At 46.8% G+C, this 23346-nt stretch overlaps 1 protein-coding gene across 5 annotated transcripts in view; it reads right to left on the bottom strand.

The window, feature by feature from the left end:
* The window catches only part of GNAS (GNAS complex locus), a 139197-nt gene that overhangs the window by 12380 nt on the left and 103471 nt on the right, over positions 1 to 23346 (bottom strand). Inside the window, exon 1 of one of the 5 annotated variants that reach the window (XM_054217976.1) lies at positions 4914 to 5099. The exons of the other annotated variants lie outside the window; for them this stretch is intronic. The gene's annotated coding sequence lies outside the window, so the exon portion shown is untranslated. Of the gene's footprint in view, positions 1 to 4913; positions 5100 to 23346 lie in introns of those variants that run through there. 5 annotated transcript variants of the gene reach the window in all.

Below are 23346 nucleotides of genomic sequence, written 5' to 3'. Positions count from 1 at the left end.
AGCTGGATTCCAGCAGCAGTCTTCGTGCCAGGTAAAACAAGCCCCAATGGAATAAACATTTCTTTCCCCCCCCCCATGAGCTCCAGCCCCCAGTAACATCCGACACTCGTAACACCGCTCTTGGAGATGGAAATCTGTCGCCCCGAGAGGCTGCCCGGAGCCCACCCCACTTCCAGCGGCGCCTCAGGGAGCCTGGAGCAACGCGCCGCGCAAAATGAAGGTTTCCTCCTGCGCACGTGCCTTGTCAGAGAATTCTGCTCTAGCAACTTCAGAAGGGGCTAAAGACATTAAAAACCATTTTGCTTTTTGCTCAAACATAAAGGAAGGGGAATATTCTTTCAGTTTTGTCAACTGAAAAATAAATGTGTCTGTAAGGAGAAAAGAGTAGCAGAAATTCGATCTGCTCTGATACATCTAAAATAAGGAGCGACAGTGGGAGCACGGAGTTCAGAAAGGATCAATGCACGATGTTCAGAGAATTCTAGCTCAACGTTAGTCAAGAGCAAATAATTCATCCAGTAAATTAAACTAATAATCAAGTCAGATGAGAACAAAGCCTAACTCCAAACAAAAACAAATTCACCACCCGTATATTCTATTTTTAATTCTTGCTGCGCTCCCCAGCACCCAGGCGAGGCCCCCGGCGCTGCTGGGATGGGCTGTCCCAGCTCCGTGCCGACGCGGGGCGGCCACGGATTGCACGGGGAGGAAGAAAAGCAACCTCGGGGAAATCATTCAAATAAAACTCTCAAACCACAAAACCAAATTTTATGCTGCGAGCAAGTCTTGCACCAAGTTACAAAGTCAGGCTTTTTCTTCTGTAAAATTTTCCCAGTGATTCCATGGGAAAGCTGTTTTCCAGAAAGCACATCATCATTCAGCATCGCTGCCGGGTCCCACTGAGGGCCAGATCCTGGACGTGGCTAAATAACAGCATCAGCTCTTGCTCTGCAAAATACCGTCACTTGGTGTAAGGCACTTTTCCCTGTGTTATAAAACATCGACATTGCTATGAGACACGTTAAAAAAGACGTTAGGTCATTTGTAGTCAGCGACGCTGGAGAAGCAGCATCTCTAGGACAGCAGCAAACGTGTCCCTCAGATATCAAAATGAAAGACATTAATAAAAATTTAAAACAATCTGAAATTAAAAAAATGTGCTTTATTTTTGTGTCCCTTTCTTCAGCTTGCGTAAGGAAAAACACACGTGAGATGTTTTGAACAGATCTTTGTGAACAATGAAGTGCCTTTAATTTTAGGGGGGCACTTAGGGGCCAGCCTTCACCCAGAGCCACCCAGCAGCTTCCCGCAGCTCCCGCGCGTCAGAGTCATCAAGTCATACACGTATCCCCGATTCTTCCCACATGTCCCTATTTTCAGATCAAGATATACGCCAGTTACCGATTTATTCTGGAGTTCTTTCATACAGAGAGTTGTTTTATCCCTCCCTGGGGGAATTTCCTGAATGAACTGCCGCCCGCGCTCCCTCCTCCCCACCCAAAGGTAACCCCTTAAATCCTCCACCGCCGGGAACAAGACAACTTCCCCGCGTGGGGAGGATCGGGGAGGGGAAACCAGACCGCCTCTCCTTCAGCATTTCCTGACAGCCTTTTCAATAAACACTAACTTGAAATTTTACTCCCTGTGAGCTGACGAAATGGTTGCCAGACAAGAATTTTTTTGGCTTTGTGAAGAAGAGCTTTTGTTTTCAGCCTAGAACACTGGAAAGGTCTCTTCCAACTGACAACACACCTATATTTGAAGAGCTTTATTTCCATCAGATTTTTTTTTGTGTGTGTCAAGTCATAACCTGAATTTGTATACAAAATGTCTCTCTTAAGAGACATATTAAGATCTCATCTTTAGCGTCAGCAAGACACCGCAAATCAGGAATTCAAACTTTCAATCCCATCTAAACGCAGTATTCGTTTATAACTTATAACCCTCAACTGCAACCCCGTGTTTGTGACGTTTCTTGCCTCTGAAAGCCTCAAGGTGTTTTACAGACAGTAAATCAGGCTCACAGCTCACCATCGCACCCCGAATGGCAGCGAGCACCCAGCCTGTTCTCGGGGGGGCTCACCGGGAGCACGTGAATTGCCCACAGTCCCCTGAGTCACTGGAAATGGAATTCTCATTTCCTCCAACTCATGTTTTTTATCAAGATATTACTAAGAGTCAACCAGAATATTCCTAAGAATTATCAAGATTTTACTAAGAACTAAAGTTGTTTTTACCCTGGTCACCCATAAATCGGTCTTTACAATTCAGGTTTCTATGTCCGAAAATAAATGAGTATTTGTTTACCGATATTCCTAAAGACTGAAATGTACAAATGCCCAGCAGATTTTTGTTTATTTACCTATCCCCCTCAGGACTACAACACTAACTCAAAGCTCCCTGAAGTAGTTTCAAGCTGAAAATTAACTCAACATTAATAGTGTTTATAAACAAGAGTGTATTTTTTGTTTCTCGGAACAGATCACGCTTTACTTCTACTTCACTCCCCTTTCAGTCCTTGCCATAACCCTTTTCGTAATTGGGCAGGAGCTCTCTCAAAGCTGAAGTTAACTGCTAAAATTCTCTCTTGAGCTGTTCCGTCCCTGCCGAAGCCGGAGCCGCGGGACTGGCGGGAGGACGGGATCCCCTTGCAAGGGCGAATAGCCGACGGCTGCGCCGGGACCTTCCTGCGGCTCAGAGCCCTTTGGCACGGCCGGGCTCTGCCAGCGGCACGTCCCCGGGCAGGGGACACCCTGCCACCCCCCCGGGGCACCGGGGACCCCGCTCCTTCAACCCGCGACACCCACTCCTTTTACCTTCCAGCTGGCCTGTTTCGCAAAGGAAGCAGAGAAGCAGGCAAAGCTACAGGAACGATGCAAATAAAATAAGCACAGATTCGATCTGCTCGTAGTCGTGCTATCTTACAAACACAGACACTATGTGAAACCAAACGGGTCATGTTTTTCCTCAAAATGAAGTTAAAAATTAAAATTGGGACATCGGTAGTCTTTTTGTTTTGTTTTTAAAGACATACTGATATTTTCTATGATTTGCAAAGGTGGAGTTTTTGCTGTTAAGGTAGTCACAGAAGAAACACTACAAGCATGTTATGGACAATTAAAAATATTCAGAAAGGCACAGCTCTCTTCCCCCTAAAGAAAACTAGACAAGGAGAGGAGAAAAAAAAAAAAAAATCCATCAAAACCTTTGCAATTACTGTAACTACTTCACAACGAAAATTAAGGCGGGAAAAAAAGGCTTTCAGAGCCAGACAAATATAGTGCTGTAAGAAACGTTATTGGTATAATTATGAGAGCACTAGATTGCGTGTAAAGACATCTCACACACGATGTTCCTGTAATGAAATTCTGCACGTTAGTTCTCAGACATAAGGACCCCCTTCAAAACAGTTTTACATTGGAAACGAACTGCAAAATGTAGCCTAAGTCCCAAACAGAAGTAAATCAAAAGAGGATTCTTTAGAAAACTTCCCCAGGAAGCTGCAAATATTTTATTTCCAATTTAAAGGCAACCGGTTATTACGGTTTCCTTATCGAAGTAGCAAGTCACACAAAAAGATTTAAAGCCCCTCTAAAGCTCAGAATTTAATTATAGATAGCATTAAGGCGCCCGTATCCCGAAAAGTGGCTCTGCGCCGGCCGCAGGCGCAGCTCCAGCCAAGCTTGCCGCATTCCAGCCGCCTGGAGGCGGAGGGGCACCGTGGCTCCGATTTTGAAGCAAATAATGAGAAAGCTGAAAAGTATGACTCCATATATTTGGAATCATCTTGTGGTAATCAAGGTTACAGTTCCTTATATGGTGTGGAGAACATGAAGCACACACAAAAAATAGAATATTAAGACTACGGGGTACGCAGGGCTGCAAGTCCTGCAGAGCCCGCGGCATGTGCCCCCGCGGCGGCAGAGCCCCCCGCGCCCGTGCTGCCCCGCCGCCAGGCCGGGCACCAGACCCCCACGGCCCCGCGGGGCCCGGCACGCTTACACGGCCCAGCCGGAGGCAGACCCTCCCTCACCAACCGCCGGCCGCCGCCGAGAGAAATGGGGAAAAGGTAGGAGAAAAAGACAAAAACCTATTTAAAGAGGTTGTAGCCGTCTCTCTCTTTTTCCCCCCTCCGCCTGTCTAAAGTTAGGCTGGCTCAGAGGATGCACCAACTTTCCCAATCAGTTTTACATTACAGCACAAGTCCAGAAATAGCTCCCAGCCGCCTTGGCCTCTAGCACGGTTGCCATGACAATGGAACCACAGCGCTATAAATAGCTCATCAGCACCAAATCTTGTGAGACACATCTGGAGCGGGGCCAGCCCGGCCCCGGCCGCACAAATAAAAATAGGCGCAGGCCGTTGGGAAGCTGGAGCGGAGCCGCGGGGCAGGGGCAGCGCTGGGGCGGCCGCCGAGCGCCAGGCTGCTCCGACGGGACAGTGGAGAGGCGTAACGCGCACCTCGCCGCACGCTCCACAGCCAGCCTTTCTCCGAGGCCCATTTTTCTTTCTTTCCCCTAGTCTGCGGCAAAACCATACTGCTTTTGAACCCGTAACAATGCAGTCTTTTGCCCTGGAGACCATTAAAATAAGGCAAAACAGAAGAAAAAATATTTTCAAAGCGCCCCGTGCCCGGTGCCGGTGTGTGGGGGCAGCCCGCTCCCTGCCCGCTCCAGTCCCCCCCTCACCATCCCCACACCAGCCTCGGCGGGACACCCCGGCCCCCCCGGCCGCCCTCCCGGCCCCTCTGCTCCACAGCCCCCCCGCAGCAACCGCTCCCTCGCTCAGTGGGGGAGAAGACGGCGTATTTTTAGCACAGGCTCTTGATCAACCCATTCAACTACATCCAAATTATCTGTGTGGGAACAGAATGTTATGTCAAAAATGTTATTCAGTATATTTGTCAATATTACCCAACAGAAGACGTGCATAATCAGGAGACTCAATATTTTCTGCAGCGTATGAAAGCGGCGGCTGAGGAATCGGGCTGCAGTTGTAAGACTTTGCTGTTTCAGACACTGGGAACGGTCGGTGTGACATAACGCAGCGAACAACGCTCCCGAAATACAAACTCCTGCTCGATCCATCAAAACGCACCAGAGGCTACAGGCGGTAATCAAAAACCAGCAACTATAATAAGCATTTAAGCCACAGGGAGATATCTTCCGTCTGCCATGGAGGCACCGTGCGCGCTCCGCACACTCGGCACCGTCAGCCCACAGGATTCCTTTAGGTCCCTACATGGATATTTTCATTTCTAAAAATTGTAGAGTAACTTCCATCCAGGCTTAAACTGCATGTAAGCTCCCCTCCCCTTCCCCCTCCCTCCCCACATCCAGTTTGCTCATTCGCCATCTGAACACTGTACGCTTCAGAAAGCTGCCGTTTTCACACGAGGACTTTGGAAAATGTACTTTATAACGTGCAATGCAGCACAATTCGGGATTTACCGGTTTTTATAAAGACACTCCAAGTTAGTTTAAGAGCCTATAATCAACTGCAAGTTTTGATTTAAATTATCTAAAAAAGATTTTTCCTCCTTAAGAAAGCAATTAATAAATTATTACGAGATAGCCCTTTTTGTCTCATATAATGAACAACTTTCTGGTTTTGTCCGGGAGAGGGGTGAGAGGGAACGGGCTGTAGAACAGGGAACTCCAGGAGGTGAGCCAGGGCTGGCCGAGGCTGGAAGAGCTCCCCAGCACCCTGGGCCGGGCCGGGCCGGGCCGGGATGGGACAGGACGGGATGCTGGGATGGGACACCAGGATGGGACAGGACAGGACGCCGGCACAGCCAAAGCCTCCAGCCCCTGCCATTAGCTCCTCATCCCGACCTGATGCTGCTGGCGGGTCCCTCCTCCAGCGATGGCTCTGGAGAGAGGTCTCCCCAAGGAGATGGCTCCGGCTCGTTTCCATTCCCACTGACCGGGACGGTCTCACCCCGGCATTCCAGCCTGTGACTGTGCCCCATTCCCAAAGGAAACCCACCCGCGTGGCAGCCCCCGGCACCCATAACTGACACAACCCCCCATGCTCCAGGCTGCTGCTGCTTCCCTCCCGCTTTGCAAACTCGTACCAGGCGCTTCCACACTCACAACCACCAAAACAGGCCGATCCCCAACCAGCCGCTGCTGCGTGCCTCCAGGCTCGCCCCACAACACCCGCCTGTGGATGCCAAATAACTGCACACCAGCCCCTCACCCTGCCCCAGAAAACGCCGTCGCTGTGCCAGCAAGAGGTGTAAGCCCACCCAAGGGCAAGGCTGGCTACAGAGTTAGAGGTAACGGTATGGGTGAGGTCACTGTGCCATGATCTGCCTCTGGGGCAGGAACATGGAGCCAGCGAGTGGAAGGAACATGGCACAATCCCTACCAACCTTTTCTTTCCTTTTTCTCTTTTAGTAGGCTGCAAAAGAAGACAAAAAACATGCGAAAAGGAGAAGCAATTAGATGTTCACGTAACAAAATTTCCCACTTCACTGATTTCTGCCCCTCTTCTCCAACTTTTCTTCCTGAATTTTGCTGGGTCAAACACACTGGAGACTCAGCTCCAACGCACAATCCCGTCTCTTGTGAAACACTATCACATCTACTGCTTTACATACGGGACCTTCTCTTCTCTACACTTTAAAAAAATTGTGTTTGCTTGCCTTCATTTTTACGTATCCCCATTAGTGAATCTGCGTTTAGAACAAAACAAGGGAACAATCAGAAATACCAGCATCTCTCCCAAAGCGGCCTGTCCCTGGCAGCAGGGGAAGGGCCAGCAGAGCATGGGGCCGAAGCCCCCAGGCCGGCGGGGGGGATCGGGCACCCCGGGCTGCTCCCCCCGGCCCCGGCCCCCTCCTTCGGGCGCGAGACGGGATCCAGCCTCCCACCACCCTCCAACGCCGCCGGCTCGACCCACCGAACTCCCGGGCCCTCCAGCGAGCCCGCTCTCCCTTCCCGTTATTTCAGCAAGGGCTCTGCATGCCAGAGACTGCAGTTCTGCACCTCGCACACGGAATGAAAAGCTGAAGCCTAATATGTAACTGTAAGAAAACAACAAACTGTTTCACGGTCTCTGCTATCTATAAAGGCACCCCGCTGCACCAGTGAGCATTCAAGCATGGCTCTTTGCAAACTTCTCTCCCACCCTGCCCCATCTTAAACATCCATATTCTTAATAGATTTTTTGTCGTGCCTGTTTTCTGGAAGGCAGAAAAAGGTCTATATCTATGAACAAGGTCAGGGTTTTTTCTGTCGTAAGCTGTTTTTAGTTGTAAACTAAAGTCACAGCCCTTACACACAGAAGAAACCAACATCGCTGCGTCTCTCGGCAGGGAAGCTGGGGGGCTGAACTTGGAGGGAAACTACTTTAAATAGATTCTGAAAAATTACTAATCAGGTGCAATAGGGAGCTTCTTAGGTTTAAGAATATTTTCTGCTAACTTAGACTACGGACACTGTTTAAGCAAAGTCATTTAGGCAAACCCCAATATGAATAATTTTTAATGGAATTAAAGGATGCCTCTACAGAATATAAATTTGTTTGAAACCCCCCAACATTTTTGAGTTCAAATCAGCAAATGACTGCTCGCTTCAATTTCAGATATCATTTGTAATATGGCAACAACCAATGCATTTTACAAGTATATGTCCCCTACCGTAGGCTGCTCTGAGAACTTAAAACAGGTGAACCTAATGGGACATCCTTTCTTTGGGTTTTAACGAGGGATTTAGACGAACCTTGTCCTCATGGTCTTTAGCTCCCTCCAGTGCCATCGAATCAGCAGAATTGCTTTCAGTTGATAAAGACCATCAGGTACGTACAATCTTAAAATTGCATTATTCTGCCAAAATTAGTGACATCACTAATAAATAAAATATTCCCCTGAACGACTGTGACCAAAAAGCACAGCCGGAAAGTAAAAAGTGACAACCAAAGAGTTAGATCTGAAGTAGGAATAAAAGTACACTACCTGAGAGCCACTAAATGCTTTATAAGCATTATTTATTGGTATTTGCACCACGCCTTTCAGATGACAAAAGAACGAATAAACTAACACGCTATACTAGTTTCCGTAATGTGAAGAAACAGAGCTATCTGCAAAACCAGACAAATCAAAGCTTGAGACAGTTCCCGCGTTCTTCAGGGGGTCTGTGGCTGGTCTAACCCGAACCCCAAGTGCTGAGAACGCAGAACCAGGCACCTCCCCAACTGCCATCTCAAAACCGGGCAACATCATTTTTCACAGCAATTTTGGGGAAGGAGGAAGAGGAGCTGACACGGTCTGGGGCAGAAAAGGAGCTCTGATCCCCGAGAGCTCCACTGGACCCGGCCCCGAGCAGGGGGACGGGGACAAGGCTTTGCTGCTTGATTTAAATATACCTGTACAAAGGGCTCAGAGAAAGAGTTCACGTGGATTTAACAGGCAAGAGTATAAATCCAATGCTGGAATTTTGCCTACTTAGGTGCCATCCTGACTGAGATTTTTTTTGTTTGGTGTTTTCAGAAGTTTGGTTCTTTTGCCAACAGGCAGCAATTTTGATGTTATCCTGGGCCCTGAAATCGCTCACTGCCTTTGACTCGGGACGCAGGCAGGGTCTCCCTGGGACCCCCTGCCCGTACCCCCCGGGAGCTGGCGCTGAGCACCCACACCGCGGTGTCTGCTCTTCTCAGGGGCATGTCCCCCCCACCCCCTTTTATTTTTAAACATTCTTTTTCCATCTCGGGAAAAACAACTTGCCGACCTCTGTAAAAGGAGGCACACAACCTGGCACCTGGTATTGAAAGCACCTGCACAGAGTACACCTCTCCTTCTGAAGTGAGTTAGAATATAAAGTCATACTTTCTTCTTGAAAACATTTACTTGATCATGAAATTTAATACCAGACATACTTAAAAAAATTCATTTTAAAACAAGCAAGTGATACGGAGCTACAATAGCTATTTTATTCTGAGGGGAAGAGAAGCCCTACTGAAGAGCCCAAGATGTGCATTCAAGTTCCAGAAAACGTCCAGATTCCACTGAATGACTAAAAGCCGTAAGATTCCAGCAGAGGACACACACATCTTGACCCTCTCTTTGTCTGCAGAGGGCAGTGTCTCATGTTTGCATTTTAAATGGCTGAAACCCTAAACCTAAATTATTTATTAACAGATTAAAAATTTCCTCTTCTCCACGAAAGGAACATTTAAACAGTCCCAGGAGAAGAACTGAACTACACCAGACACTAAATATGGTGGGTAGAATCGCCGCAGTGGGCAAGATGAGAAGGGGCCTGAGGTGTTTCTCTTCCCCAGATGCGGTGCGTGTTCCCCCATCACCGCACGCCAAGGGGCTGTGAGCCCATGGGGCTTTGGCCGCCCTTACAAAGCTGTGCTCAATATCCACGCCCGCTATTCTGCACAAAAACACAAGCCCAGTGACCCTCGTATGATGCCTTACTGCAGAGACGCGCTAAGGGACACGCAGGTCCCCGCAGCGCTGCAGCCCTGAAGCTGGGGGGCAGCGAGGGACCCCCACCGTGCCCCTGGGACCACGGGACCCCGCACAGCCCGCAACCGCTCACCTATTGCTGCGATACCTGGGACGAGGAACTACGTGGTTTAAGAGTGCTGAAGACAATTCCAGGATTTCCATTTGTTCTGCATGACTATAATTAGAGCTTCTGGCTCACGCTGAGAGCAGCGGCCGAGTGGAAGGTGGAAGAGGCTCCGCTCTGACGGCTCAGAGCGGGAAGGCTGGAGAGAAAGCTCTGTTGTTCTGGTGGAAGGAGCTGTGTTCTGCCAGCGCTGACACCCAGCAGGTGCTGATACCTCCAGCGCGTACGCGTTATGCCATATGTGAAACACAGCTTTTCACCGCATTTTAACTCCACTTCTCTACTCAGCAGCAAATTATTAGATACACCACAGAAAAAGAGCACCTGAGTGCAGCGACTGATATATTACACTGAGGCTAATAATACGTGACTGCTAAATAGAGCCATTCTCAGTTTTCTTCTGCAGTTTCCAGCCCAAGACGTTTCTGCAGCCCCGAGAAGCCGAGCGCGATGCTCAGGGCTGTGCGGGACTCCCAGTGTCACGTCCCCCCCGCCCCAGCACCCCCGCGCTTCAGGGCACATGCGCAGCAAGCCCACGGAACATCACCGGAGTACTTCTGCAGACACGCATATCCTTCATTTTAACAAAAAAAGGAAAATTCCCTCCTCTGAAAGAGCCCACTTCCATTTGAGAGACCTGTTTTATTAACACATCTTATGATTTTCTGTTTCTTTCCTGAAAGACAACAGAATGGGGAAGAAAAAAAAAAAAAAAAAAGGCTGATACAACTTACATCGGGGTGACTGGCTTCCTTGACCGTGGTGCCAAACCCCCAGCCTTTCAAAAGGCGAAAGCCCCGTGCTGCTCTGCAGCACAACTCCTCCTCGGACCTATGCCCACTGTCACCAGTGCAAGCGGCATACATTTAGTGGAGTTACAGTCAAAAGGTATGCTGAGGAGGAAAAAAAATCTTCAGCCAACAGCACAACTGAAAAGTGCAACTTTTCTAATCTAATCTGATTCCTGAGCAGTAAGCCTGCGGGAAGCTGCCATACAGCTCCACAGACACGTATGCGTCCACCTTTCTCAAGGTGTGTTTCAGCCTCTGCGTGTCCAGCGTTAACCCATTACGGTGCTTTGGGGTGTGGATGTCAGGAATAAATGTGAAACAGCTCAGAATTTAAAAGATACGCTATTTAAACATAGATACTACAACCTGATTCGCCCTGCAATGGGTGTATGTGTAGTAAAAGCAGCATAGGCTTGTACAGATTCTGGTAATTACAGACTTATGTTTCAAAAAAACACAATGTTTCATACAATATAAACACGGTAATTGTCACTTTATCTCACAATCTACACTGTGATTTCAATTCTGCACAACAAAGGGACTGCTCATGAGAACTGAGCTGAGAGGGTAAATCGCACCCCTCATAATAATAGTAACAAGCCTGTGTTCGTTAGTGTTTGTTTGTTTTTAAAAGGTATTTGTTGAATTATTACAAACATCTCTTACAGACCGGTGAAAAAAGAAAAAGGTTCTGGGTGCGGCACTAATCTTTCATTTGTAAGACTTGTCGTGAGGGAAATCAGTTTCATATTCTTGACAGCCACGTGACTTTATCAGAAAACCACAGCGCCCAATTTTGGTCTAATTAGCAGGACCTTCTTAAATGCGGCCCAGAAGCAAGCGCTGAGGAAACCAACGCATTTCACATGGTCGGGGAAAGTCAGGGCTGAAATGGAGGTACCAGCCTCTGCCAGAGCAGCACAAATCCTGCCTATTTTTAGCTGACAATTCCAATAAGAAAACAGTTGGGAGTCTAATGAAAATATCTTGGTGACAAATGTAATGGAGTGAACACTAAAGTTACTATTTTTAAATAAAGTTCCTAATTATCTTTCAAAACAAGCAGCAATTAAGCAGCAGTGGAGCGACGGCTTCCCAAGCATCTGGCAAGGCTGGGCTCCAAGCAGGAGGAAACCGGGAAGTGGCTCAACACCTTTCTGATCCTAAGAGTTGGTTGAGGGCCAGGCTCGGGGTCTGGTTGGGTTGGTTTTTGTTAGTTTAATGAAAGCCGTTCTGCTTTGACCTGTCCAGTCTTGCCCTGTTTTTCCCTGCCTGCTCCCCTGTCACCCCGCTCCGGAGCAGGGACCGGCCCCACAGCTCCCAGAGCGCCCGCGCCGGGGGGAGGTGGGCAGGAACCCAGAGACGGAGCTCGTCGTGGCCGAAGAGAGCTGGTGGGAACGATAAATGGTAACAAACTGCCCGGACCTTAGAGCAGTTGAGCCCCGTGGAGGAAAGGTGGGCGGTGAAGGACTCGGGAGGTGATGGCGAAGGGTCAAGGATCTCCCCTAGCAAAGAGCTCTGGGAGCACAGAGCAGTTCAGCATGCAGCACATCCGTATCTGCAAATCTACTGAACAAGACACAGAAATCACCATAAAGCGAGTTATGATCTGACACATTCTTCTCCGAATAGCTCTCTCAAACTAGACATTTTAATTACCGGTTCCCTTGATAACACACTGTGACAATAATGAGTATTTTATACTTGTAACCTCACATAAGACTATTCCACACTTCATACATACTGCACGTCTTATTTTTGAAACAAACATTTTAAAATAAGGGTAGAGAATTAGAGTTAACATTTAAAATACATAGATAACATACTAATATCTACATTTTAACGTGACATAGCAGGATCCTAGAGTCTGGAATGCATTTGGGGAATATATCATCTGTGCTGGTAAGACAGAAGATCTCCATATAATCCTCTCACCCCTTCCACAAAACCACTTCATCACATCACGATTCCTGATGACACTGCAATACTTCTTGGCATTAGCACCACGAAAGATTGACCAATAACATCCTACCCCCATCTGATTTCACTTAAAATCTCACACTATCCAAAATCATCCAAGGGTTTTTGCAGATGTGAGCTTTTACATTCTTCTTGAAGAAGAGACATCACAACACCAATTGGCAAATGGGGAAACCAAGCGTCACCCAAGCCTGGCCTTTGCTACCCAAAGCCGTGTCTCCTAAGGCAGTCCAGCCCGGTGGAAGAGGTGAGCAGCACGTCCCCTGGCAGCGGGGGGCACACGGTGAGGAGAAGGCTTCCAGGCTGGGCCGAAAGCAGAGACGGGACTGCACCTCAACTGCAAAACCTGCTCCTCATGGCACAGGGACGGACAGGCAGAGCTAACGAAGAGACCAAAATAAACCACCAAGAGACTCGAGCAAGACCGGTTCACTCTTGAGACTCAATCTGATGAAAGAACACCCAGAGAAGAGCCGCACTCCTTATGAAGCTATGTAAGAAGGCTGTCTGGCCAGATACGAAGCTTCTAGAAGCCCAACTTTTCCAAACTCTCCCTGACTTTAATAACGTCATAAATGAGTAATTAAAATCCAACTGAGATGCCTTAACAGCAAAAGTGGTGGACAGTGTGTTCCAGACATGGTCTTTAGCAACTTTGCAAGAATTACCAGTGTTGTCAATATATGAACAAAAATGGCAAATTAACACAATTTGCGGGGATTTTGCATGTGTGTTGCTACTTCCATTTATAAAAATTACTTAGGCTTCAGAAGGCTTTTTGGTTTTCAAATTGTAAAACCACGACTCTCTCGGCAAAGACCACAGAGCAGTACCCGGGCACCGGAGGACGGTGGGTGCTCCCCAGGCAGCCCCCCCTCCAGGCTCTGCACCAGGCCTGGGGGGAACGGGAGCCCCCGCAGCACCCCTCACAGCCTTCACAGAACACGTACCGGGCAGCCAGCACGTTTCTAGTCTACGTTACCAAAACCCCTCACTTGCATAGTGAACGCACTACCAGTTAGCTTTATTGGTGGATATCCTTCTTGGAAACTTAATTAGTGTACCAACATAGTTAACACAGAATTACGTTTAACTATAACAACGGATTTTAACACGTTTCAGCTACAAAATCAATGTACAATCTACTACAGAGTAATCAGTTCAAAGATGCTATTTCAAATCAGAAAACCTATCAATGACATCCTGCCTACAAAATTATTCTTAATCACATGTAAAATTAGCTAGCAATTTCTTTCAGTTTATTTAGGACTTAGTCACATACTATAAAAACATACTTGAAGAGTATGTAAGCTCAGCCTCAGTCTGATAACCTTGTTCACTTAATATGAGCTTAATCTATTTTTTAATTTTCAACCCACCCCTCCCCAAGCAAGGATTTTATGACCATGTTCTCTGCATGCAAGCACACAGGCTCAATACATTTTTGAGCCTGCTGGGAAATTTATACCAAATGTACTGCAGACATCTTTGTCCGGGGTCTCTCAAAAACAGTAAATTCAGCAATACCCGTGAGCGCAGGCAAGCACCCAGACAAAAGACATTTAGATACGAGTCCCCAGTAGAGGAAAGGCTCCGGTGTACCATCAGACAGTGGAGCTCCCAGGAGAGGAAAAGGAGGGAGAGAACGTGCAAGTCCACGGCATCGAGTGCTCACTCTCCCTGGCGCTGGCAGTGATGCATCTGTAGTGCTTCAGCCCAGGGAATGACTGGGAATCCAACCCGGCGCTTTCACGTGGCACCGGCAAATGCATTGGCCTCCTTTCATCCTTCTGTTAAGAATTTTCTGTACTCCTATGTTTTGGAACACTCTTGCTTTTAATTCCTTTTTTTAAAGCAAGTCTTTAATAAGGTTTTACAATATCTTTTTAGGTCTTAGTTTGATAAAAGCATTCTCCTAATTGTCATCTTCTGATCTTGAAATGTTCCCTTTCTGCAGCGATACAGCAGGAGCGATAAGAGCTCTCATAAAGAAAACAACCACCCGTGCTCCAAAAGCTGCCGTGCTTCCTGACGGCGAACATCAGGAACAGCAGATCCCAAGGTCAGGCGACACGTTTCAGCAACTACTCGCCCACCACGGCCAGGAACTGCAAAATCCTGAAGACAGCGGTCGCACCAGCTCTGGCTACGGGCATACCCCTGCAGCGAGCCCTCTCTGCCATGCCCCTGGCCACCACCCCACACCGCAGGGCTTCAGCTCCCTCCGTTAAACCCACCGGGCACTGGCTCTTACATAGGGAACGCAGAAGTGATGCCACGGGCACCGCACTCCTCCTTTCCTCAAGAACTTTATAGCTTCCCTGAATGCTGCGCCTGCTCTCCCGCTTCCTTCTGCATCCCACCGAGCTGCTCCCATCGCAGCCCAAACCAAACCTCAGCCAGGGCTGCTGTTTGCAGGGGTGTGGGGGGGTGCAAACGCATGGCAGGAAAGGGGGAGTGAAAATTAATTCTCAGGAACTAATTCAAGTTTTAACAGTCGCTTTGATTGATTCTCAACACTCGACAGCCCTGGTTTTCACAACACTACAGTAATCCAAGACCACTCTGCCATTAAGTCTGATACTAACAGTCAACGTGTTGTTTGCTCTGTTTTTTAATAAAGTTAAGGGAATTTTGCAGTAAAACTGAGCACAATTTTAAACTAACAGGTAAAACTTCAATAAATACAAAGGCCTAGTACACCCTAGGTGCATGACAACCTTACAGAGTTTACATAAACACAACTCCTCCTCTTCTTTTAACTCCCCATCCCATCCAACCCACTGCCACACACCGACTGACCACTACCTGTCCTCACAAACCCCAGAGCATTTAAGGATTACTGCGTACACAATACTCTACTATTTTACTGGTTCAAATTTACTCAAAGCACGTGTATTTTTTTTGAGAACTGAGATTATACAAGAAGTTTCACCTGCAGCAGAGCTATTTTTAGGGTGAATTTGTTGCACTTTTCCTACCATAAAAAAGAATATTCCGTGCCTAGAGAAAATAAATGAAAAAAAAGAAAAGAGGGCAATACTGTAGAGCGAAGGCAAGCCAAAGAACTCGAGCTCTGAGCAGTTACGTGGCTCCCCAGTTGTCTGACTTTCTGAACGTGTCAAACCCCGTCGACGGCTGGGTCTCTGTTGCAGCAAACTCCAACGGAGTGTCACCACCCTTGCAGCAGGGGCCCGACACGGCGTCACCACAACAGCGCGATCCCCTCGTCGCTCCAGGAAGGTGCGGCATCGCTCAAAGGCTGCGCAGCTCTACATCACAGAATCCTTGCCATCAGCGATATTTGTTGATTAACCTGTTGCCAATGAATTAACTCACAATCGGAGAAACTCCACCTACCTGAAGAGAGCTCCTGTAAGGATGAACCCAGGCTACTGAAATTTTTCCTAATCTTTACAACCATGAAATAAAAACAAAATTGTGTAGTAATGCTACGTTAGTAGCTGCATTTAATGATCTTGTGTAACACTGCAACATACTAATTTCTGGAATATATTATTTTGTGTCAAGTCTATGACAACACTGATTGATCACTCAAAATGGATTGCGCATTGCGTCAGGGCTTTGAATGTGTACACGAAATCTTGTTCACTAGTGTATTAGTTGTTTCAAAAATATTGGTCATTTTAGTTACACGGAAAACAATTTATGAAGTCTCAAAATTTAACAAGTAATCAACCAAAATAATCAACAAAAATCAACCCTGCACATCTCCTTGATTAAAAGCTGGAAACACTACTCTTGGAGGTGGCAGCTCTCTGTTTCGCACACCTACCCCAGGAGTTCAGCCGTAGGTACAGGCGTGTACAGCCACAGCCACCTGCGAAACCAGCACCCTGCCCTGCACGCCACTAACTCTCGTTCTATTACAAACCTCTCCCTGTCAGCAGAGCAAGAGACCACGACGATGTTCACAGCACCTCCTCCAAAAGCCTCAGCAGACAGGAGACGTTTTATGTTCTAGCATATTCTCTCACACCGTTAACTAATGCCCTGACAAAAACTTTAAGGACAGGAAAAGGAAGGAGTGGGAAGGAAAAGGGAACCTGTTGCCGTTAAAGCGCAGAAGTGAGTAAAAGTTAAATTAACAGAAGGTTTTGGCTTATATTCCATCTCCTGATGGGCTGCATTTCAACTCTTCCCTTTCACCCACAAAGGAATTCTGCTGCATTTGAATTTGTACCTTTGAAGAACAGTGCGACAAAAAGCAAAGCAGAAGCATGGACGGGTATCACAAACATGTTGACTAAGAAAGTCCAGATACTACTGAACCAAACAGGCTTGAAAATACGCATCTGACGTTTGCTTTAAAAAAGCTCAGGATTATTTTATTTTCTTTTTTTGAAATAGAGATCTTAGGGCACATTTTGTCATTTATCTGTATTATTTTTTTATTAAAATGTTTAAAATCATTTGGCGATTTAAGCATAATATTCTTTATCAAACAACACACTTTGCTGTGTTTACCACTGGTAACAAGGAATCTGTTATTCTCTTTAGTGAATTATTTTAAACTCTGTGTTAATTAACTCTATGGGTATAAGCAAATCAACAAGAAATTGGGCTACAGAACAAGTTTGTCTGCCGAATCCTGAACGGTAGCCAAATACTTTTGGTACAGAATTATCCTGTGAAGCTGCATCATTCTTTGGTTCATACGCTGGTAGTTACTCATACATTCACATTCTTTGATAATATCAACTTTGGTTTTAAAGCAGACTATTAAAGTAAAATATCAGCTAAGAGATACATCTGAGCAACCTCCCCACTGGGCTCCACACAGCGCTCTTCACTGTGTAAGTAAAGCGGCAACGCGCTGGGGATTTACTCCTGCCTTCACGACGCTCTCTTGATGCGCTTTCGGCATTCAGAATGAAACTTGGCTGTCAGAGGAAAACAGCAATCCACCGAACAAATCATGTGGATGTCTACTTATGATCACAGAGGAAATCTACTATCTTATGGACAAATTTTATTTAAAGAAAATGTTAACATTCACGCCAAAGTTTCAAAAGACTCCTGAGCACGTGTGTGCCTAACCTGAGCAAATGCTGTGCCTGTGCGTTTGTTACCGAAGCAGAGAAGCAGCGTGGTGTGAGCAAACGCTCCACTGCAGGGGAAAGGAATTGTGTCACACACTGGGAAACGAACGTCCCTTTCCACTAAATGAGACACCCGTGAAGCCCACCAGCAGGAGGGTTACCCGTAACTCCTCCAGGCCCTACCAAAGGAGACGCTGACCCGCACAGGCTGCCCTGGGCGCAGGGCCGGCTGAGGAGAGGGGGAAGCAGCTCCCCCCAGCCCCTCCACGCTCCTCCGCCAGGCAGCCCCGTCTCCAGCCGAAGGCAAGTCCCCGATACTCACAGCCAGGCACGGAAAGGAAGCTGCGTCTGCAGCCAAAGGCCAGAAAGGAACTGACACAGCCACAGATGTGCGGAACAAAGGAGAAAGAGAAGTGGGAAACGGAGGGAGGCGATGGCTGCGGGGGGTTACAAGCGGCAGAGCGAGTGAGGGGGGAGGCAGAAACCGGATTCCTGCAGCAAGCGGTTAAACCCCTTCACGGGGATTCAGAAGGATGCGGTGGGCATCGCACAGACCTCAAAAGCCTGTGGTATGACTTCTTAAATTATTCACATTTTGCACTTGTAAAGGTCTTTCTGCCATGAAGGCTCATCACTTTCAGTATTTTCACTTATCGGTGCTCCTAATCCCGAAGACTCAAACGAGTATTCCAGGACACCTTTTGTTTTATCTTGCTTCATACAGGGATGTAATCTATTTTGAAGACAGAGAAGTTTATCTGGGGTTGAGTGTAGCTTGGCATGATGAATTTATGATTAGCTGTGACAACAGTGGGAACATGTGTTGGATTCATAATCCATTTATTGGCTAAATTTAGGTAATCTGGTTTTCATAGCACTTGCCAGCAGGCACATCCCTGCCATTGCCACTCAGCAAGAAAGTGCAGATGCATGGAGTAGTTCAGTATAATTCAGGTACTTATGCATTTGGACTCATTTTGTTAGTAGTGACTTCACTAAAGTCGTGCAAAGACAGGACTGTGGTTCCCCTCATCTACAGCAACTTGTTTCTGCACCTAATGCCCCACTGGACTGCGGAGAAAAAGATAACCTAGGCTGTATTTTATTTTTAATTAAAATTTAACCTTGTTTAAAACATGATCCTCTGTTCCCTCAGGGTGAAGAAGAGTAGGGTGAAGACCCTAATTCAGTATGTCTAAGCGCTCTGGCCTAAACTAAGGTGGGTTTATAACCAAGAGTAAGGACTGGAAGCTGGATGATCCAGGTCTCCTTGGCTTGCCAAAGGGTTCACACAGCAGTAGGCAAGCTCATCGGTTTTAGACTGTGAAAGGGGACGTGAATATTATTCTTCCTCATGGGAATGTTTAACAATATAATTGTTAATGTCCGTAAGAAGCTCACGTATGCCAGGAATATAGGCCAGGGAAATTCCTGTCCTGTTGAATGTGAGTGCGCAGACATCGCTGGCAGAGCTGGAGGAGACGAGAGCACTGACTGCCAAAATCACATCGAATGGAAGAAAGGAGAAAGAAAAAAAAAGTAATAAATAATATGGAGAAGAAACTAGACTAACAGCAGTGCCACTGATAAATCAGCCACTATTTAAAAAGGTGAGACTTCCGGCAGACTTTACTGTATGTTCCATGAAGGCAACTTTGTCATGAAGTGAAATAAACATGGAAGAAAATCATTAAGTGCTCAGATTGGAGCTCTTAATTGCTCTCTACAAGTCAGCAAATCCAGAAATAAAACACACCGTAAATCTTAATAAAAATATAAAGAATTTACAACCCATAACAAATTAGAAATTAAGAAAACAGTGCGTCCACATCTGCTGATCCTTCAGCAGCCCCGCACAGCGGTCGGCTAATAGCTGCACTCCCCCCCCTTTCTTTGATAAGTATTTTAAAAACAAACATCTTAAAAAATACTTCTCATAAAGCTCTTCTGCAGCAGCCTGGCACAGTTTCAAGCTATCGGAGCGGCCTTGCTGGTGCTGGAGTTGGAGGAAGGCGGCTCTGCACCAGGGTCTCCCCCAGCCCTGGCTCGCTCCGTCCCCGCAATGGCAGCAGAGCAGAGAAGGGGCTCCCTCCCGCTGCCGCCAGCTCCCCCGCACCCCTGAGACTGTCTCCCACATTATTTCCTCTTCCACCCCAGGCAAAAGCGGGAAGCACCAGCTAGGAGACACACGGAGAAAGCACGGTGTAAAATGAAGCACAAATCCCAGCTGATGGCCGATGCTGGTGCCGCCCAAGGAGCCGTGGGCACAGCCCGCTATCAGCCTGTCAGGCAAAAGCACCAGGAGGGTCACGCACCCGGGCCGGCTGCTGGCTTCCCCACAGCTCACCCAAAGGCTACTGACAGCACAGCCATTTTCTGCAGGACACCACAGACCCTGGATCAGACCGCACAGGACGGCGCCGGCATCCCTCATTCCTTGCGCCACGTTCCTATGGGAGAGATCCCACTTGCCCTGACTACTCTGCTGCGCATTTGTGAGGCTTCGAGAACACAGCTCCTCAAATGAAAACCGAGGTACAAGCATTAGCAACAACAGCACTTCAAAGAGATCATGTTTGTTTATATTTGACAGAAGGCATATATTTGACAAACAGGTCTTGGCACATTACAGTGGAAATGGCTCCCATATTCTCAATATTAAGTAATATATTCTAAATAAAATGCAATCCTGTGCCTTCAGGGAAGAAATATAAGGGATGGTAAATTGTTTATTTATCACTGTTTGGGGTTTTCTATATTCTAGACACTTCTGCATTCTTCTGTTTATTATTAGCCAGGAGCGGTATCACATGGCAGCCTCAGTACAAACATTCGCTCTCTTCTGTGAGCATCCCCACAGGACACGAGAGCAACAAAATGTGGTCTCCTCGTAGAGAACGCGCCCTCCTCACAGCTACAATTCATTCCTCTCAGAGAGAAACCAGTGACAAGCTCGCAGGCCACGTTGTTCTAAAAGCAGAATTGAAACTAATCCCTTAGTGAGTCCAGCTAAGAAAAGGGAAATGTCTCCGTTCCTTTCTCTGCCCCTCAAGGCTGTCGCGTAGGCCCAGGCAGGAGCACAGTGAAGCTCACGAGGAGCAGGGGCAGCTTCTCTTCCAAAGCGAACGGGGCTCCTCCAAAGTGACACTTTCAGGTCACCATTGAGCTGGAGGAGACAGGGCCGGACCCCAGCAGGGCCTCAGCAGAGGCAGCGGCTGGCCAGGACCCCCAGCTTTCGGCAAAGTCGTCTCTTCTGAGCCAACGCAACTGGGAACTTGGTGGAACGACGGTAACACTGCACATTAACGTCCCTGTCAGCAGGAAGCACTGTAGCATTTAAAGTTACTGCTCAGGAGCAGGTGAAAAACACCGTTTCCAGACTCTAAACACCTACATTCAAGTTAGGGGGATACAACACGGTAGGTTGAGAATTACGTTCATTCCTACTGACCTGGGCCAAACCGCAAGCTTTGCCCTCGCCCTCCGCTCGCGGGGAGAGCTCCTGACTCACCAGCCAGCTCCCTGTTTCCTCAGCACAGACTCTGCCAGAGTTTGAGCCTCCATCTCCCCAACATCTCCCCCTCCATGCTGCCCCAGCGCCCCGTGGCCATGCCACACCACCCTTCTCGCTGCCGAGACCTTCTGCGGGGCCGCGGCTGAGCCGCCTACACGGAGAGAACCGGTGTTTATCCACGGAAAGGGGCAACGTCGAGCAGAAGGGAACTAGGTTAGTCCTCCTGGCCCACCCAGGACCTTGCTGCCACCATGGCACCACTACGGGACAGTGGCCACTGGGGAGGGCCAGGGCTGGCGCTGGTGTGCCCGGGACAGGGGACACGGGCCGTCCCGCCGCTCCCCGCATCCCCCCGTGACTCCGCACACCTCTCAGGTGGGGCAGAAACGGAAACAAGTTCCATTTTGATATCAACATTTCCGAACGCCAAGCAAAGGCCTGTGAGAGAGAGACTCCTCGCTGCTCCCTGCTAGAAGACAGACAACATGGGGTTTGGAGCAGTCGCAGAATCTCCTTCAAAGCTTCCTATATATAACCGTGTCACTTCCAAGAGCGAAAAAACCCTTCTTTTTTAAAAAAAGCAGGATGTTAAATGAGTCCACACCAAGACAAACTTCACACTAAGCAACTCACCTTCAAAGAATGACAGTTTAAAAAAAATTAAAAATTTTACCAACAACTATAAATGTTAATTTTTGTGAACAAGAAATACTGTTTAGAGTTTTCAAGTAATTCACTGAACTAAGAATCCATTAATATTTAAGAATTTATTCAAATTTCAAGAGCAAGAAGGGATTTTTGGAAGCTGGATTGATCTTGAAAGCGAAAAGCCACTTTCCCGCCTCCCATTCTAAGTAAGCTTTTCTTGTTTTAAGCAGGGACTTCGAAAGGGGAAAGTTCGAAAGGGGAAAGTGTTCAGAACCCAAGACTCTTCTCTGAAAGAACTGACAACTCCAACACAGTTTGTTCCACTTTCTCTTTTAACTTCTATTAGCCCTAATGACAGTAGCTGGCACAATCAAACTAGGATAGTCTTCACTCAATAAATCTCAGCTACGTTTTATACTTTGCCTTTGCTACATTTTTTTTAAGAGTGTGCTCACCAGGCTCATTTCCAGGTATCAATCATGTCAGATTTTACAGGAAGTAGTTTTTGTCAGCTCTCTTGAAAATTTAATATGATAAAAACAAGTTCAGAATTTCAAAGAGATGTTAACCTCCAAACAAACATTTTGATGTTTAAAACCTCTTACGTTGCATATTCTGTTATTAAAAACACCACCACTGCACAATCAAAACTGCCAGAATGGACAAGAACCAGCAAAACTAACAATTAGAAAGCACCTTCTGCAAGAAAATAATGTCATGTACTTTACTATAAAATTGAATAAATATTAGAATTATTAAATATTTTTAGAAGGAGACAGCAGTGGTATCTTAGAAAAAAAAAAAATCTGTAATTTGCCAGCAATGTTCAAGGTTTATTTTTGGCTCAACAGCCCACAATGTAGAATTAAGTGTTCCACTAGATGGAGCAGGACGGTAAAACCATCATGAAGGCCATCCCCCTTGCTGACCCATGAAAAAGTCAACATCCAGCAATCAGGGATGATAAGAATTCTAGCTTTCTTCTGTGCATTCAGGGCAGAACAAAATTTGTTCCTCTTCCAAAAAAGGGCAACACCAAACCCCTTTAGTGTTTAACAATACTTACTTCTTCCCATCCTAGAAGCTGACTATTAACAAACACTAACCAGAAACAACAGATAAACAAACACTATCAGAAACAAAACTAGTTTTTCCCCACGTCTATCAGCTTTACACTAGAAAGACAAAGTTTACAGAATTGTTCACAGAAAATGAAAATCTTGTTGTATTTTCTATTTTCTAGCAACTGAACTTGCAAAAAGATCCATGCCAAACGATCAAACATTAGTCACCTAACGCAAAAGACATCGCTACACATCAAACAAACTCACCCTAGAAACAATGGCAAAACTTCAAAGAGGCTCCTGAAGACCTGGAGCTGTGCAAGTCATAGTAAAATTATCTCCCTGGTCTCTTTTCAAACAGAGCTAATTGTTGATTTACCTTTAAGTCTACCTAAACAAAGAACCTTACAAAATCTATTTCATCCAATGTTCTTCAAGAGATGCAGTAGTAGACAAGCCGTGGTTGTCCATCATCACATGAAATGAGAAACCAGCATTTCCTTGACCATTAAAGCTTATTTCAGCCTCTCCAAAAGAAGCAGAGAGAGCTTAAACTAACAAACAACAGTTTTAACCACTAATATTCCAAATTTAAGTCCTGCAATTCTTGAGTATACACAACAAAAATACCAGGAACGGTCACAATTATCACAAATATCTTGCCATAAAAAAAAAATTCTTGAACCATGCTATATTGCT

The sequence above is a fragment of the Rissa tridactyla genome, chromosome 12 (assembly GCF_028500815.1).
Source record: "Rissa tridactyla isolate bRisTri1 chromosome 12, bRisTri1.patW.cur.20221130, whole genome shotgun sequence".
Lineage (NCBI taxonomy): Eukaryota > Metazoa > Chordata > Aves > Charadriiformes > Laridae > Rissa > Rissa tridactyla.
The sequence above is the reverse complement of the archived record's forward strand: the minus strand, read 5'-3'. Positions and strand labels throughout refer to the sequence as shown.